Below are 16,446 nucleotides of genomic sequence, written 5' to 3' on the forward strand. Positions count from 1 at the left end.
TATCAGGATGTCTGTGGGGTGTGTGTGTGTGTTTGTGTTTGTGTGTGTTTGTGTGTGTGTGTGAGTGTGTGTGTGAGGGTGCACGCAAGAGAGAGAGACAGAAAGAGAGAGATTCATAAAATAACATATTTCATCTAGTGTTTCAAAACGTGGGGATTTTTGTGTCAATTTAATTACAATTTTCTCCTTTGTAATGTTGTATTTAGTCCAGCAGAGGGGGGTGTGACCAATTGTATGATTAGCAGGCCACTGGTGTGCATTTGCACTCTGTGAATATATTCGATGTGCACATGTAAAACAACATGTGACAAGTGAGCGTAAGATCCAGATGCTGAGTCACAGAAGAATTAACAAAAATCCAAAAACAAACTAAAAAAGTCAAGTAAGACAGGATTTAAAGTGAAAGCAACAATCTGACCTATCTAACAAATATCACGTTAGTCAAGCTGAGAACATTAATGTAGTGTAATAAAGGCAGGAGAGACGTCAAACATCTGGAAGATATCATAAAATATTTGTCCGCCTGAATCTGAGGAGAATGCTGGAAGCTCATGACAGTGACGCGCCTGCGCTAAAACGTTTTCATGCTAAATAAAACTAGCAATGAATCTAAAACGTCACTGATAAGCTGTTGCTGCTGGCAAAGACAACAAGATCAGCAATGCTTGGAGTTCATAACCCGAGTTCAATTAACCACTAATCAATCACTAATCAAGGCGAAGAGTCACATGACTGACGTGGGAAAGACATACATCGGTGACAGGGCCCAACCTTTTAGTGTGGATGTAACCTCAGACTATTACAATGGCTGATGTTTTCTAAACCTCATCCTATTTAGCATCTTTGACTTTTCTGTGTTTCTTCAGGACAAAGACAGGACATTACTTGTGGACGAATGGAAAAAAGGTGGTGGAGACTTAAAAAAAAAAAAAAAAAACTTCTGTTAGAATTGTGGCCATACAAAAAAAAAAAATCCAAATCATTGACTTGTTATTTGTTGATTCTGCTCTCTTAATTCTCTTTATTCAGATCACACACACAGAGCTACCAGTTTATCTGAATAAATCTGAAGTTAGAACCTAATCCGTGTTCTGGAGGTGGTTCAAGTGTGTATCAGTTGTGGTTCAGCTTTGTGGGAATGTGTATCGTTATGACCGAGTAGGAGTGTGCAGTTATGAATGTGAGTGTTTGGACAGTCAGTGAGCCTGAGCAGCCATCCATCATGGTCCCATACAGTAACTGTCAGAGGGAACCTGGTCAAAGGTCGCGCCGTATCACAGCTTTTGTTACTATAGGCTCTAAGAAAACAAAGTAAACTGAGCAAAAGCCAACAGCCTGTGTATCTGCTCTCTCTCTCTCTCTCTCTCTCTCTCTCTCTCTCTCTCTTACTCTTTCACTCATCTGTTTTCATCTAAATGGAGTGAAGAGTAGAAAACTCTGGCACTGAGTACGCAGCAGAAGTATCAAATCATTATGTTTCTCTCAATGGGTGCAATGTATGAGGGTTACTCTTTAAATACCCATCATTTTCCTATTTTTCCTGTTTTCCTGACGCGTCTTCCATGACACAATCGAAGTTTGGCTGCGTTTGCGGACATTGCAAGGTCACATCCTTGGTAGATTTGTGAGCTCCACTGAGAAGGGAATGTTTTCTGTGACTGTTAGCAGGATTACGACAAAGCTATGATGCAGATTTTCACCCGCAATAGTTGAGGGGTGCAACATGGGACCAACTTTTCAAATTAAATGAGAAAAGTCCCAGCTTGATGACATCTACAAGCTGAATTTGAGGCATAGCTCCACCTCGTGGTTACAGGAAGTAGCCTGATGTAACAGCAATGTACACTGTTGTCGTCACGGGATGAGCGACTGCATGTTCCCTAGCACCACCTAGTGGAAGAAGGAAGTTACATTGCAGTGCAGCTACCAAATATTATCAGGTTTCATCCCCATCTTGCCTTGCAGAAAACACAAACACACACACACACACACACACACACACACACACACACAAATAAACACACACACACAGTCAGTCGTGTGCAGGGGCTCTCTGGGTGCTGCTCATTTTACATTCACCCCACCCAGGCGGAGGTCCGTGCTGTCCCAGCGCCTAGGCCCTAGGAGCTTCAGTGCTACGCTCTGTCTCTTGCTAAGGTCTTCTACCTTTCGTTTTTGCACGTGACAAGGGAGAAAGTACTGGTTTAATGAATCAGCATAAAAATAAAAAGGTTAATTTGAGGGCAATACACCAACAAATGCAACAGAGACAAAAGAACAAAGACGGCCAGTCTTTCATGCCTCTGTCATTTCCTCTCTGAACGTAATCAATCCAAAACTTGCATTGTGCACAGGCCTGTGGGAGCACATTTCCGAGTGTGAGTCAGTCCACCTACAGAGCCTGGCACACGTCAGTGATGAGGCCTCTGACGACACCCACAAACCAGCGTTAGCCGATAGAAATATGCCGCCTGGGTGAGAACAAGGGTGAGTGGAAAACTCCTCTCTGACGCTCTGCAACAGTCAGTAAACTCACAGAGGGCCTGTCAGCCAGCCGGTCACGCTGACGTATGAAACACACCACAGCGCTGACGAACCGGAGTATTTTCAGACTTACCCTGTTGAATATTACAAAAATATTAATCTCAATCAACCAAGAGGAAATGTTCACATTCATATTTCCAGAAAAGTTTGTATAAAATTATAATTGGAAACATCTGTCTCTTGAAGAGAGATCCTTGAGTGACTGAATGGTGACCAAGATTTAATAAGTAGCATAGAATAAAAGTGATACATAATGACACCTGAGTATTTCATTCAACAAATAGCTCTGGAACATCACGTTTTGAATGCTTTGCATTTGTTTTGCAGATGTAGTTTTTCAGACTCAAAGTTACAGAACCAATAATTCATTTATGAACTCATGTGTGAAACAAATTTTAAAGGTTTTCTTTTTTCAAATGTGTGTCTTAGTCATGCCAAGAAAAGTGAAAGTAGTCCATGAAGAGTTTTTTTTTTAAATGATGCGTCGTTAACACAATGACATCGTTTGCCCTCCAAAAGAATTACAAATCATTGCTGAGTAATACATTTTTTTTGTATGATACCACTGTGAAAAAGTTAGTTTTTGAATCAAAAATGACTTGAATTGGTTAGAAGGTCAGGATGAGGGTTAAAATGGGTTCTTTGAGGAGCCTGCAGAGGACCTTTGTCATGCTTTCACCTGGTTAACCTTCAGCTGGAACGAGAAACAGCGTTTCTGACGCATCTGCTGTCTCTGTGTCTCCATCTAAACATCCCCTGATTTGATTATTTCCAAAAAGCGATTCAAGTAGTTGCCAAATACATAATCTGAGAATGTTAAACACAACACAAACCTACACCATCAGAGGAACTTTTCACAATCTCATCATGCAGCTACTGACTGACACTTGTCAAAGCTGTCGTGCAACGTTCCCTCTCAGCATTTCTCTTGTACTTGATGCTGATTCTCAACAAGAAAACCTGCATGTCAACATGAAGGCTACCTTCACACTGCAGGTCTTGATGATCAATTTGGATTTTTTCCCCCTCACTTCCAACTTGTCTGTGCGGCTGTTCTGATTTTTTTTATTTTCTTTTTCTTTTAGATATCTACGGCATAACAGATATGCAGGATATAAAACTATACAGGATAACAACGGCTGACATTCTCGCCCAGCAGCCTGACCGAACCAGGTGTTCTGTATGCAGGGGCGTCGCAGGCGTTGAGGTTTTAAACCTCAAGAATGTTGCATACTGCCTTTCCAAATGACCAAGAATCAAAACGTTGAGACGTTAAAAAAGAATCAATACATACGATGATTCAACCCTGACATATCAGGTTAATGGAGGTGTTAATTTCAAACAAGGCAATTCCATCTTTGCCGAAAAATGCACATTAAAGCACAATGGAAAGCGCATTTGTTAAATACAGTCGACAGGAACCGCATCCCGGCGCATTCACCCAGTTTGTGTAGCGCAGCTCCAGACTGAGGTCAGACTTTTGTTGTGATGAACCTTCAGCACTTGCAGTCTTTCTAACCACATTCATTTTCAGGTGAAATAAATCCTGTGAGTAACGAGACTACCGACTCCATCCAGTGAACCATTCAAATAGCACGGTCGACACTGTAGTTAACAGCAGTCGTAAAAGTGTCCTTATGAAAGGACAATGTGATATGTTTACTGAGTCAATGCATCCATCAGGAGGGGCACCGGTAAAATATCTGGCAAATTCACAAACTTCACAACAGCTACACGATGAATATCCCCCCTATTATTTTTTTCCTTGGATTTTGGAGAGTCTTTTGCTTCCTGCTAGCTAACTTCAGTGCATGCTTCCCCTTCTAAAGAGCATACTAAATCCATCGTGACACATGACTCCGGCAGCGCGGATAAAGACACAAACGTTTCACTGGAATCCGTTCACTGCCCTGCAGCTATTCTGCTTTGTACATGACCATGCTTCAGTTGTGGTTGCCAAAACACAACTATATTTTGATCATTTGAATCACCTGAACTTGCACTTCATCTATCCAATCAGGATTCTTCCACGAAGACTGGAATGTTGTTTGTTACGCAACGGGAGGAAGTGCTCTGCCCGCTGCTGAGAGTGCGTGTGGACCGCGATCATCTTTTTTTTGTCTTTTTTTTTGTGAGCATTTGTTCAAACATGAAACTGCATTATCAGGTGCAGTTCTTCCCACAGGCTGGTATTGCATGCAAATATGAATCCAATTATGGGCAATTATCAAAGTGTCACACAATTCTGAGCTGTTTACATGGTTTGTTTATAGCGCGACTCTTTTTATAGTCCCGTTTCTATGCTGTAAAACTGAACAGAATGAGTGAAGACTACGTCAGTCAGTGTCAGTTTTCTCTCAGTGTTCAGTCACAAACCTGAACTTCCTGTCCCGGTGCGGCCTTTGTGTTACGATTGGGTTGTCGGACACTCTTTGGTAAGAGGATCCAGGCATTCAAAGTTTATTTTCTCAATACTGCAGAGACACAAACTGTACGTGGTCGAGAGAGAAGCACAGATCAACTCTCGACTTTGTAGGTTTCCAGTTTCTCTATTTGTGGTCTTGTTTGCATAAATGTAGTATCACGGTAATAGTGTGTTGTCTCAGCCCCTCAATAGAGATTTTAATCTCTAGGGTTGAACTGTGCGCATCCCTGGTTGGGAATCATGGTCCCGAGTGTTCTTGCCTTCTAGTCTGGTCCAAGAGTTTCCTTCCTTGAGATGAAAACTCTACTTTAAATAATGTTAATGTCACTGTGACTACAACATAGTATGAGACCAAAAGCCTTCAGTGGGACGGCTCTGTCTTTGTTTTCAAAGGTGTAGGATTTAGAAATATAAAGCTGTACTGGGCTTGCTGGTTCAAGTCGTGACCGCAACAATCATTCAAGTCCCTCTGCCCATCATGTTTTCAACCTATAATCAGTCCAAAGGTCAAACTTTAGAGCTTTAAAGCTTCCCAGAAGCCACGTAAACCGATCGCTGTTGGATTTATTACAATTATACATGCTGAACACTTCCCTCCTCTCCCTCACACGCGTGTTACATTCACGTACACACCTGTAACACGTGTATACATTCACAGTGATCGAGGGATGAGAAACAATTTGCAACAACACACAACCGCAGTCGTAAGGTACCAGAGGGACAAAAGTATTTCCCAGGAGACAACAAAGCATGGACTTTGAGCGCTTAAGTTATGCTGCAAAGACTATCGCTCCAGATATTAAAGTCAGGAATGTCAAAGCTGCAGTGATGCCTGTGTCAGAACCGACTTTCAACAAGTGTGCCAGCAGTGGCGACCTATTTTACACCGTGGGCCACTACTGGTCCTCAACCTGGGGGTCACACCCTGATGTCTTGGGGTTGACAAACGGCTTTAGGAATGCTTTTATGGAACCTTAGCTCATTGAAACAATGCAATTTCTTTGAATAAATTTGAATTTAATGGAATTCATCATTCTGTCTGTGGGTTAAGTGGGGCGCTGGATCATAGCTTGACTATTCAGTCAGGCATCGAAGCCTGCAGCGAAGTCAAGTCGAATTTTGAATCTTGCAAGATGAGATCCATCAGAACCAAAAACATTTCAGGCCGCTGTCGCTGTCTCGGTCTGACCTACATGCGTCTATCAGAGAGTTTGGTGTCTGTTTCACAGCCCAGCGTGTCTACAACGTGTTATCTCACTCATTATTAATGGCTGTCAATTTATCACATAACAAACATACAGTATAACGTGTCACCTGCTGCTGTCCTCACTAGGCTCCATTCAAGCCTGCTGCACACTACAGGATGATGAAATCATAACAGATTCAACCTTGTTTTTTAGTATGCGCACGTTAGAGGTTTCAGTCGAGAAGCGGCACCTGATATTTGATTATATTGAAGGAGTTCTGGGTGAGGACTCCAACAAGGTTTCATGTGGATACTTGGAGGTTGCACTAAAAAAAAAGAGAGGGAGAAAGAAAGAAAGGAACATTCTATGATGTGAGGCCCGTCAATACACTTGATGAAATTTAAAAACTCAAAGTAAAAAACAAACAACGGTTTCCTTTCAGCTAGTTTTTGCACACATGTTCAGTGAGGTGAGTTTGGTTGGATAAAGGGGGTGTGACATCGTGACTGACAGGTCACAGACGCAAGGATGTCGAGGGCTCCGTTACTCTGATTGTCTCAAGCCACTAACCTGTTGCTCTGCACACTCAGTGACGCTGCAGTATTCCCTCTCTGTTCCTCTGAGGAATTTTAGGGAGCCTCTGATGTTCTGTCCATTTGACTGTGCTGGTCAACTGTTGTCTGATGGTAAAATAACTGCTTTTGAGGACAGATGAAGAGTCAGAGGGGATGGTGTGTTTGCACAGGCCAGTGCTTCAGAAGGTTCTCCTGACAGAGAACGTGGCTGTTAATGGAACCGCTGACTTGGGGATAAAAACAATTTGTTTTTTGTTTTTTTTCTTTTATTTCTGGGTCACCCAGTGTCTTCACATCCGTGGAGAAACAGATGATCCCACTGAACTACAATGGAGCGCCATAATCCCGCAAATGAAACACTGTCACTGCACCAACATCACACACACACACACACACACACACACACATACACACACACTCACACACACACACACACACACACACACACACACACACACACACACACACTTGCAAGAACAATTTTATATTTGCCATGTTTGTCTTTACTAACAAATTGAGAATCTCTCTCTCTCTCTCTCTCTCTCTCTCTCGCTCGCTCTAGCTGACATACCCCACGTCATCTCAGGTCTCCAGGTGTTTGCTTGCCCGTAAATAAAGCGCCGCTTGGCTGTCATCCACCCATTGGTGCATCATTTTACCAGTGGCCATTGTTGTCTGCGCTGCTCCTCTTCACATGCCGAGTGTCGTGACGGGGTGAAGTTACGTTGGCGTGACACTGGCTTGGAAAGCCAGCGAACCTGATGCTGACAGATCAGAAGCTTTGTGCTTGTGTGTATGTGTGTGTGTGTGGGGGGGGGGGGTTGTTTGTGACCTTGTTTTACCTTTTATGACCTGTGAGATCCAAAAAACACGAGTCCGCAACACAAGGTGGGGACGTGTTTTGCAGGGACCCCAACGGTTTCACTGTTGGATCTGCACACGTTCCTTCAGAACGTTCTATGCATCGTTGTTCATTGACACCTCAGCTCCTCTGAAAGGTCCTGCCAGTCAGTTCAACTGCAGTGACTCAGGACACCCACTCAAGACCAAAGACATCCTCATATAAGATCATGTCTGATAGTAAGACTCTGTCCTGGCGCCTGAAAAGCTTTTAACAGACTTATAGGCATTACTCAAACTGCACTTTGTAGATTAGCCATTTGCACCCACTCAAACACAGGCCGCCGATATTAAAGCAGGCTGCCAATTTGTTCCCTCCAGGTGTTGCAACTCTGCCCGTTCACAGCAACCACAGTGAGTTCATCTTACCTCTTGGCGTGGGTCGAGGAGGTTGTAAATAAAAGCTGTCATATTAAAGTGATATCAGTAACAATAACGGATGGTTATAGTGTAGTAGTACAGTACTGAGACAAAGCTAGAATAAATACGACTCACGTAACATGTTGAATGTTCTTCAGAAACATCTTTTGTGATATGTCCTGTAACTAGTAGAACCCCTGCTGTAATGAATGGTTGGAAATATCTCTATCTCTCTCTCTCTCTCTCTCTCTCTCTCTCACACACACACACACATACACACACACACACACACACAAAACATAAAACAGCTACAAGTGGGGCTGTAAAATGTTGAAAAGATAATTAATTGTGATCATCTTTGACTGATCCTGTTATTGATTTTTTTTGTTAAATGTCATTATTCTCATTTGCATTAAAAATCCCGTTAAACTGGTTATGCTGGTGTAGACGGGGACAGACAGGTCATCTCTCTGTGTCTCTCACACACACACACACACACACACACACACACACACTCACACACACACACACACACACACACACACATTGCTGCGTCCTGCAATTTCAAAACTGCAGTCAACTTTATTTTGAATAATTGTGCCGCCCCTATGTTATACTCTATAGTGTTCAATACCAACCAAAATGTTACAATGGATCAATTAATTCATGAACAGCATCTCAGTAGAGTGGTGTTTGTGTTGGCTGGTTGGAGGAGGGGGATGCACTGGAATCCATCTCACCCTTTAAGTAGGCTTTCCACTTTCCACACCAACAAAGAAGAGTTAATAATAGCTCCGCCCACCTCTCTTTTCTCCTGGTGTCTTCCTTTTCGGGCAGAGGGGTAACTTGATATGGAGGGAGATTTCTGTCCCCGGGGGTAAAGATTTACATTTCCTAGAAAAGACTGAAATAAATTTTACTAAAGAAATATTTAAAAGTGCACAAATTGTTTTTGTAGTGAGCGTTTTTTAGGTTTGTTTATTTTTTTCTGATTGTTAATGAGGTTGGGATTACGCCATCACGGCAATTTGTAGCTTTCAGGTTACCTCAACTGATAATCAGCCACACAAATCAAACAACACGGCATTGTGTACTTTACGGATTGTGAACTCTAACCCCTCCTTCCCATTTCATGATGTCATTACTTCATATCTCATCTGCGGGAAGGAATTCCAGGACTTCCTTCAACCCAAATATGGTCAAACATCCTCCAGGATTATCAGGAACTTGAGCATTGCGAAACACAATTCGTGTTTTTTTTTTCTTCCTGCTTCATGCAGCAAGAAGAAAGGTACCGGTAAGACTTATATTGTTGTATCCACAATTATTGCTGGCAGTTTTCCATCAGTGTATCATTCAATGTATTCAATGTATGACGGTAAGTAATTACTGATAAGACATTTTATGTCTGTAATTTGTCTGCAGCATTGCAGTGCACACTGTGTATTCATACACCTTCGCAATTTTTTTGATGCGAATGTTAAAATCCAAGTCCAAAATACACAAATATTGATTTATCTGTGTGAAAAACAGTCTATATGTGACAAGTTTTAACTGTTCAAAGCCTTTTAGATTTGATGATATTTATCCATTACAAATTGTCTGTGGGCTGCACGGTGGTGCAGTGGTCAGCACTGTGGCCTCACAGCAAGAAGGTTCCGGGTTGGAGTACCGGCTCGGGCGCGGGATCTTTCTGTGTGAGTCTGCATGTTCTCCCTGTTCCTGTGTGGGTTCTCTCTGGTACTCCAGCTTCCTCCAACAGTCCAAAGACATCAATTTGGGGACGAGGCTGATTGATTCTCTAAATTGACCGTAGGTATGAATGTGAGTGTGAATGGTTGTTCGTCTCTGTATGTTGGCCCTGCGATGGACTGGCGACCTGTCCAGGGTGAACCCCGCCTCTCGCCCGTAGATGCTGGGATAGACTCCACCCCCCCGCGACCCTTACTAGTAAGGAATAAGTGGAAGATGACGATGGATGGATGGAAACGGTCTGTTTCTTCAGGGGTTTTTTTGTTGTTGTTTTATTTGTTTGCTTTATCAAGGTTGAGTAATGCGTTGGAGTAGTGTTGTACGATGCAGACTGCAGATTCACAAGGGTCACGGCTATAAACGCTGACTCTTTCATATGAATACAGCATCGGTAAAATGATTACAAGACTGGTTGAGTGACTTGTCACGTCTAGACAGATAAGAGGTTTAGAGTTGTTTTACTAACAGGAAGTGAGGCGTCATCAGCATACATGACCAATAACCTGGAGAGGTTTTGAAATAGATGATTACAGCAATTATATTCTATGAAATGTGTTGTTTTTTTCCCCCTAATATCAGCAAATCAAGACTTGCATTCTGTCTGCTCTCAAACATATGTGACATTCCTTCACGCCTTGAAGTTCATCCCTGTGCAACGTTGTGATTTTTCTTCAAATGATTGGGTTTGAACTGCAGGAACACTATTGACTGCCATGACATGACATTCTATCGTACGCATCAGAAATCCTCTGTTTAACTGAGGATCTCAAACTATTTAACATGAGTTTTCATTCAACATTTTATGAGACAAGACACAGCTTCACCACTTTTTGACGTCAATTTGATTTTGAGTCATCGTCTTTTTTTTTTAAATCTATAGTTTAATAAAGTTGCTCATCATGAAACCAGTTCTAAAACTGTGAGCTGAAAGTCGCTAAGGCATACCTTAGAGCTGAGGGAAGCAGCAGGGTCAGGTGATCAGTGACAAAGAAGGTTGTGTTTTCACCAGCCTGTTAGTTTGTTGGTTTGAGGGTTATCTTGAAAACAACCCAACCAGTTTCAACCGAAGTTGGAGGAGGGGCGTAGCGTGTTCCGAGGAAGAACCCACTGAATTCTGGCACTGTTCCCAAGCAAGTTTTTTTTTCCCCTTTACACTCAAGTGCCTTCGTATTTGTATGTTAGTATTAACCCTTTTCATGTAACTGCTTATGTTTAAGAGCTTTGGCAGCCTCCCCGTTTTACCAATGAAAAAATTAAAAAGTTACATAAAAACAAAAAACCTTCTGCATTGCCTCCTTTTGTCCGTCCCTGCGCCTCGTCACCTTGAACTTGACAAGGTGTCACCTCTGTACATACTGCTGATAACTGACGCAACGAAGCATAAGTGCTGGGAGTTTACTCGGATCAATGCCTAAGCCTTTACCTTAAAGAAAGGCAAACAGGCTCGTATTGCTGAGAACAATCGGGGACTGTTCACAGGTTCCTCCCTCGGTCAATACCGAGCCTCCGAGTCCAAACGGCCAATCTGGCGCAGTTGTTTCATCACACCCACCACTCACTGGTCCAACACCTGAGACAACGGAGAGAGCTCTTCACCACCATCATCACTGTCCAGCCATTTCTAAGTTTGAGTATCATTGTCTCCCATAACTTGTTAATAAATAACCACAAAGGGATTGCTCACCTCCCAAACCATAATTTCGTTAGATTATCAGAGCCTTCGACTGACTGTGTCACAACGCTGAGTGAGTGATGGTCTTTCGTGAAGAAGAAGAGAAATCGGATTGTCGAAGCTAACAGGAACGGTTGGTTTTAGTCAGGTTATTACAGGGTTAAGTTCTGTTTATTTGTTCTGATTGATGGACAAGTATCACACCCCCCTTTTTTGTCACAGGGCTTTACAACACAATACCCGACAGACATGAATGAGGCCCCTCTCATTCCCTCGCCTGTACGTCCGTTTCTGCACTACTTAAATTGAGCTGAGCGAACACTCTCACTAGCTTGAACTGCTGCTTTCAAGTACTGAGAAGCTGTACACTGTAACATTGTCTGTCCCCTCCCACCTCCCCCACTGTCTCCACTTTGTCTCTGAGGTGCAGCAGCGTAGGTGTAATTGTCCCCGGAGACCACAGGTTCCTCAAAGTGCTCCCACACACACACACACAAAAACACACATATGCTAACATGAATCATGTAATATATACATATAACACATATATACATGTATCTGTAGCTCTGATTTTACTCCTGATCTGTAGGAGGACCCCACCGTCTCAGCTGGTCCACACTGGAGGCTGTCTGGTGTCTAGACGAGGTGGGTAGCATCAGTGAGCAGTTCCTCTCCATCAACAGGAACCTCTGAGACCTTTACAGTCTGTTTCTGTCAGAGGGATTAGTTCAAGATCTCCATTGAACCCATACACATTGAATATAACGCAAGATGTGTGGATATATCGGTATCAAAATACTTTCCGGGAGGGGGGGGGGGGGGGGGGCAAAAGTATAAATTGTATGACCCCTCTATCACATTTCATTAATGTTAGGATCATAGCTGCAGGGACATGGGCTAAATTACACTTCCACATCTCCAGTACCAGAGCACATTTCACATCATTTGCTAGAGGGGTTGAACACGGGCCAAGGAAGAACCCATGTAATTCCAGAGTGGGTGTGACTCACAGGGCAGAATTAATTTTACCCTTCATTAACATCGCGAGTGGTCAGGCTATGAGCGGGTAACATTCAACTCTTCCAGTAAATATGGAGTATAGTATTTATATTGCTGTTGACAACACTTCTGATTGTGTCGACCTCACTTGTTGATGGTGTGCATGACAACCGATGAGCAGCTTCATTAAATGTTCCAGACATTTTCACCTCACAGGCAGCCGACATGAGCTGACATGAAACAGAAGCAAGAACCACCTTCAGTACTTCATCGTTCCTTCTGCGAGTGGAACGAGTTCTTGATCAGAGAGCATCTGGAACAGTGAATCCTTACTTTTACATTGAGCGTAGCATTTTTACTCTTCACAAAACAGATTTAGTGAGTTTAAATTCCAGAAATCAGTCAAAAATGAACGGATTGTCGGTATTAATCACAAACTCTTTCAGCTCCTCGCGGTAACCCACAGGTAGCACGGGAGCTTTCATGAACCACTGGGCTTTTTTTTTTTTTCTTCTCTTCGCTTTGAATCTCGTGAGCAGAGATCTGGAGGGCATAAACCTGCTGAGTGTGAAAACCGTGTCCTCATCTGCCCTCATTAAAAAGACACCATAGACACCAGAGAGAAAGAGAGAGAGAGAGAGAGAGAGGGAGCGGAATGTTGAGCTTCCAGTTTCTTCTTCATCATCCTCCGTTTTAATTGCTCCAGCATAAACAAATAAGAATTTAACACTTTCTTTGCCCGTTTCATTCTCTCTCTTCCTCTTTCCGACTCCACACACGCAAACATGCACACTCGCTTGCATCAGCCAAAGCCAGGCGGTCATACTGGTTGCGCCTTCATCCCAATCTCAGGATCGGGTGATATTTAGCTGATGCAAAAGAAAGAGGCACAACTGGAATATCACCTGCCATATGAGGTGAAATGATGTTATACTCATTTGACTTCCATGGAAAAAGAGAAACAGGTTGGGGGGGGGGTTGTGAAATGTGTTTATTAGAAAGGCCTCACATCCATCACGTGAGGATGTTCACATGTTGCAGTGTGGCATCAGTGTGACGTTCACTCCTCAGATCACTTCTGGTTTGCATGATGAGTTTCGTCATGAAGTGATGCAAGACAGAAAAGTGAGAGTTCAACCGCGAAATAAGAGGCAGCGTCCCTGGAGCGAGACTCATCGCGGATTTACGGAGCGGGACTGAAGCAGAGGACCTCTGGCCCGTTGTGGATAAGAAGTGGAGCGGAGAATTCTACTCCAGGGAAAAAAAGTTTATCAATTAGTCTCGACGAATGTGCCTCTCATCCATCTGAACAAATACCAGCAAATGAGGAGTGACAGTTTGATATTTGAGAGGTGACCTGTTGGGTGGAGCACCATTTTCAAAATCTTTCCCGTGATACATTTAAATTTGCCTCCCAAAAGACGTGATAAAAGCTGCACACGCTTATTTGGAAAAGTGCATAATTGTAACCTATTAACCTATAACCTGGTGACAGATCAAGTTCTGTGGCTCCAGCTTGTCTCACTAAAGCTACTTTGACATTTAGCACAAGTTGTTTCCTTCTTCCTTTCTCTTCCTCTCTTTTTATGCCTTTCTTTTGAACTGACCAACTGAATTTTATGCTAATCCTCGTGTGTGAAGCGGTCTGTGGCGTGCTTAACACATCCTGAAATCAGGCCTGTGAGGGACTATTTTTCAAGAGGGAGCAGCAGATCAATGCAGAATACAGATGCAAAGAGACAGCACTTAGTTCAAGTTTTCGCAGAGGTCAAAGGTCAACGTGTCTCAGTAAAAGTCAGATCGTATCAGTTGTAGGGCGCCACGGTGGTGCAGTGGTCGGCACTGTCTCCTCACAGCAAGAAGGTTCTGGGTTCGAACCCCGTCTGGAGCACGGGGTCTTTCTGTGTGGAGTCTCCATGTTCTCCCTGTTCCTGTGTGGGTTCTCTCTGGTACTCCAGCTTCCTCCCACAGTCCAAAGACATCAAGAGGGGACCAGGTTAATCCAGACTCTAAATTGACCGTAGGCGTGGCTGGGAGAGCCAGTGGTGGTCTGTCTATATGTGTTGGCCCTGCCATGGACTGGTGACCCCGCCTCTCACCCGAAGGCTGCTGGGATAGCTGCTGGGGGTCACCCCCCCCCCCCCCGTGACCCTTTACAGGTTAAGCAGTAGAAAATGGATGGATAAATGATTTTTGCTGTTTTCTAAACTGCTCCATCCCCTCCATCGATGCACTGACACCAGTTCTGTACCTGCGGTGAAATAAACCGCGTGCAGCTTCACCCTGGACGATCACTAACGTGTGGTGCAGCAGCACTCGCCCAAACCTCTGAACAGTATGAGCTAAAACCAGTGTCGTGATGAAATGTCCCAGTACAGTTGAAGGTCGAACATCAGAATATCTTCTAACCACGATGCAACCGGACAAACCACCGGTTGTCTCACTACTGCTTCGTTTTTTTTTTTTTATTCAACATGCATCTCAAGGTGCTGTCCTTTTGTTCATATTACACTTCCAGCTTGTACTTCTGTAGCGTCCTTTGCTTCTTCTCTGAAGGCTTGATTTTATGTATTTATTTATTTATTTATTTATTTTACTTGCAGTCAGTGGACCATTTAACTTTGAACTAAAACAGATTTGAAACGGATAAGCAGTCGGGATTCTAAAAACAAAAATATATCATATTAATCAAACGAGCCCCGTGTTTCACGCTCACTTGTCTTTACCGTGCGTGAAGATGCGACTCGACTGTTCAGAATCAACATTTGACGCTCATTAGTTATCGGTGGAATATGGTTGATTCTACTGCCGACTCAAGATGGCTGCTCAACGTCACTCACCACTCACCAGATGAAGGTCCAGCACAGAAATGAAACAAAAGTGAATGATGCAAGACACACACAACGCTATCTTGTCACATCAGTAAATGTTTCTGAGATTTGTTTTTGAAATAAGGTCATTTATGGAACTTTGGTATGGAGACATGTGGAGGCTCGTGATAGGGAACATGATAAGTTGTACTTATCATGTTGTACTAGAAATATTTGCTAGCTTACTTTCCCTTGTGGAATCTGTTTGATGTGCACTTTAGTAACATGCCGTTGTATTACTTTGTACCGCAGCCTCCTTAATGTTATTCTTGTCAAACAAACATGCAGGCCAACCAGTGGGGCACGCAAGATCTATATTCACTATTAGAACAATTCTCAAGGCTCATGATGTCACTCAGACACACGATTTGACAGCAATAACTTGGCTTGAACATAGAAATCAAAACGGTATGTTTTCACTGAGGTGCTGACAGAATGTTCCAGTCAGGTTTGGCAGGTACAGCACTACCTGTTACTGTAGACTGCCACACTGCGTCGTTACGTGACGAAACCACCGGTATCCAGTCCACTCTGGCCCCCTGTGTCCAAACCTTCTACTGATCCCAGATCATAAATATGCCGTGTTGCAACAAAATAGATGGGTGCAATGTTGACTTCCTCCTGCGGCAGCCGTTTTTACACTGAATGAAGGAATTTCAGTTTCAAACATTAAACTAAACGGACAAAAAGAAAAGTAAATAACCACATTTGAAAAAAGTAGCGGGATTAAGGGTAATTTTACTTTTGCAAATTCATTTGCAACCCAAATAGGAACAATTATCACCGAGTCGTTTACCACCAAAGGTAAAAATGTCACCAAATATCCCAGAAAATCGTTATCTCTCAGACGACTTGAGGAGTTTCGAGCTTTTTAACGTCAATAGTTTTGCTAGCGAGATCACGGTGACTGACTCCATCATTTCTATTGTTACAGATTAACTTTTCATTCAGGCGATGACATAGTTCAGATAATCCATTCTGTATATGTGTTGAATATATTCTCTTTTTTTGAAAGTGATTCAATGATGTAATCCCAAGTAGAGAACACAGAGCAGACACTCGAGAACAAACTCCTCTCAGCAGTTCATGACGTTTGAAGAACAGTTCCTTTTCTCTCTCATTTGGAACTCCGTCCGTCAATTCCACGATTTCAGCAGCTTTT

The sequence above is a fragment of the Aulostomus chinensis genome, chromosome 15 (assembly GCF_037954235.1).
Source record: "Aulostomus chinensis isolate RoL2024-O1b breed Wild chromosome 15, RoL_Achi_v1.0, whole genome shotgun sequence".
In the NCBI taxonomy this organism is placed as follows: domain Eukaryota; kingdom Metazoa; phylum Chordata; class Actinopteri; order Syngnathiformes; family Aulostomidae; genus Aulostomus; species Aulostomus chinensis.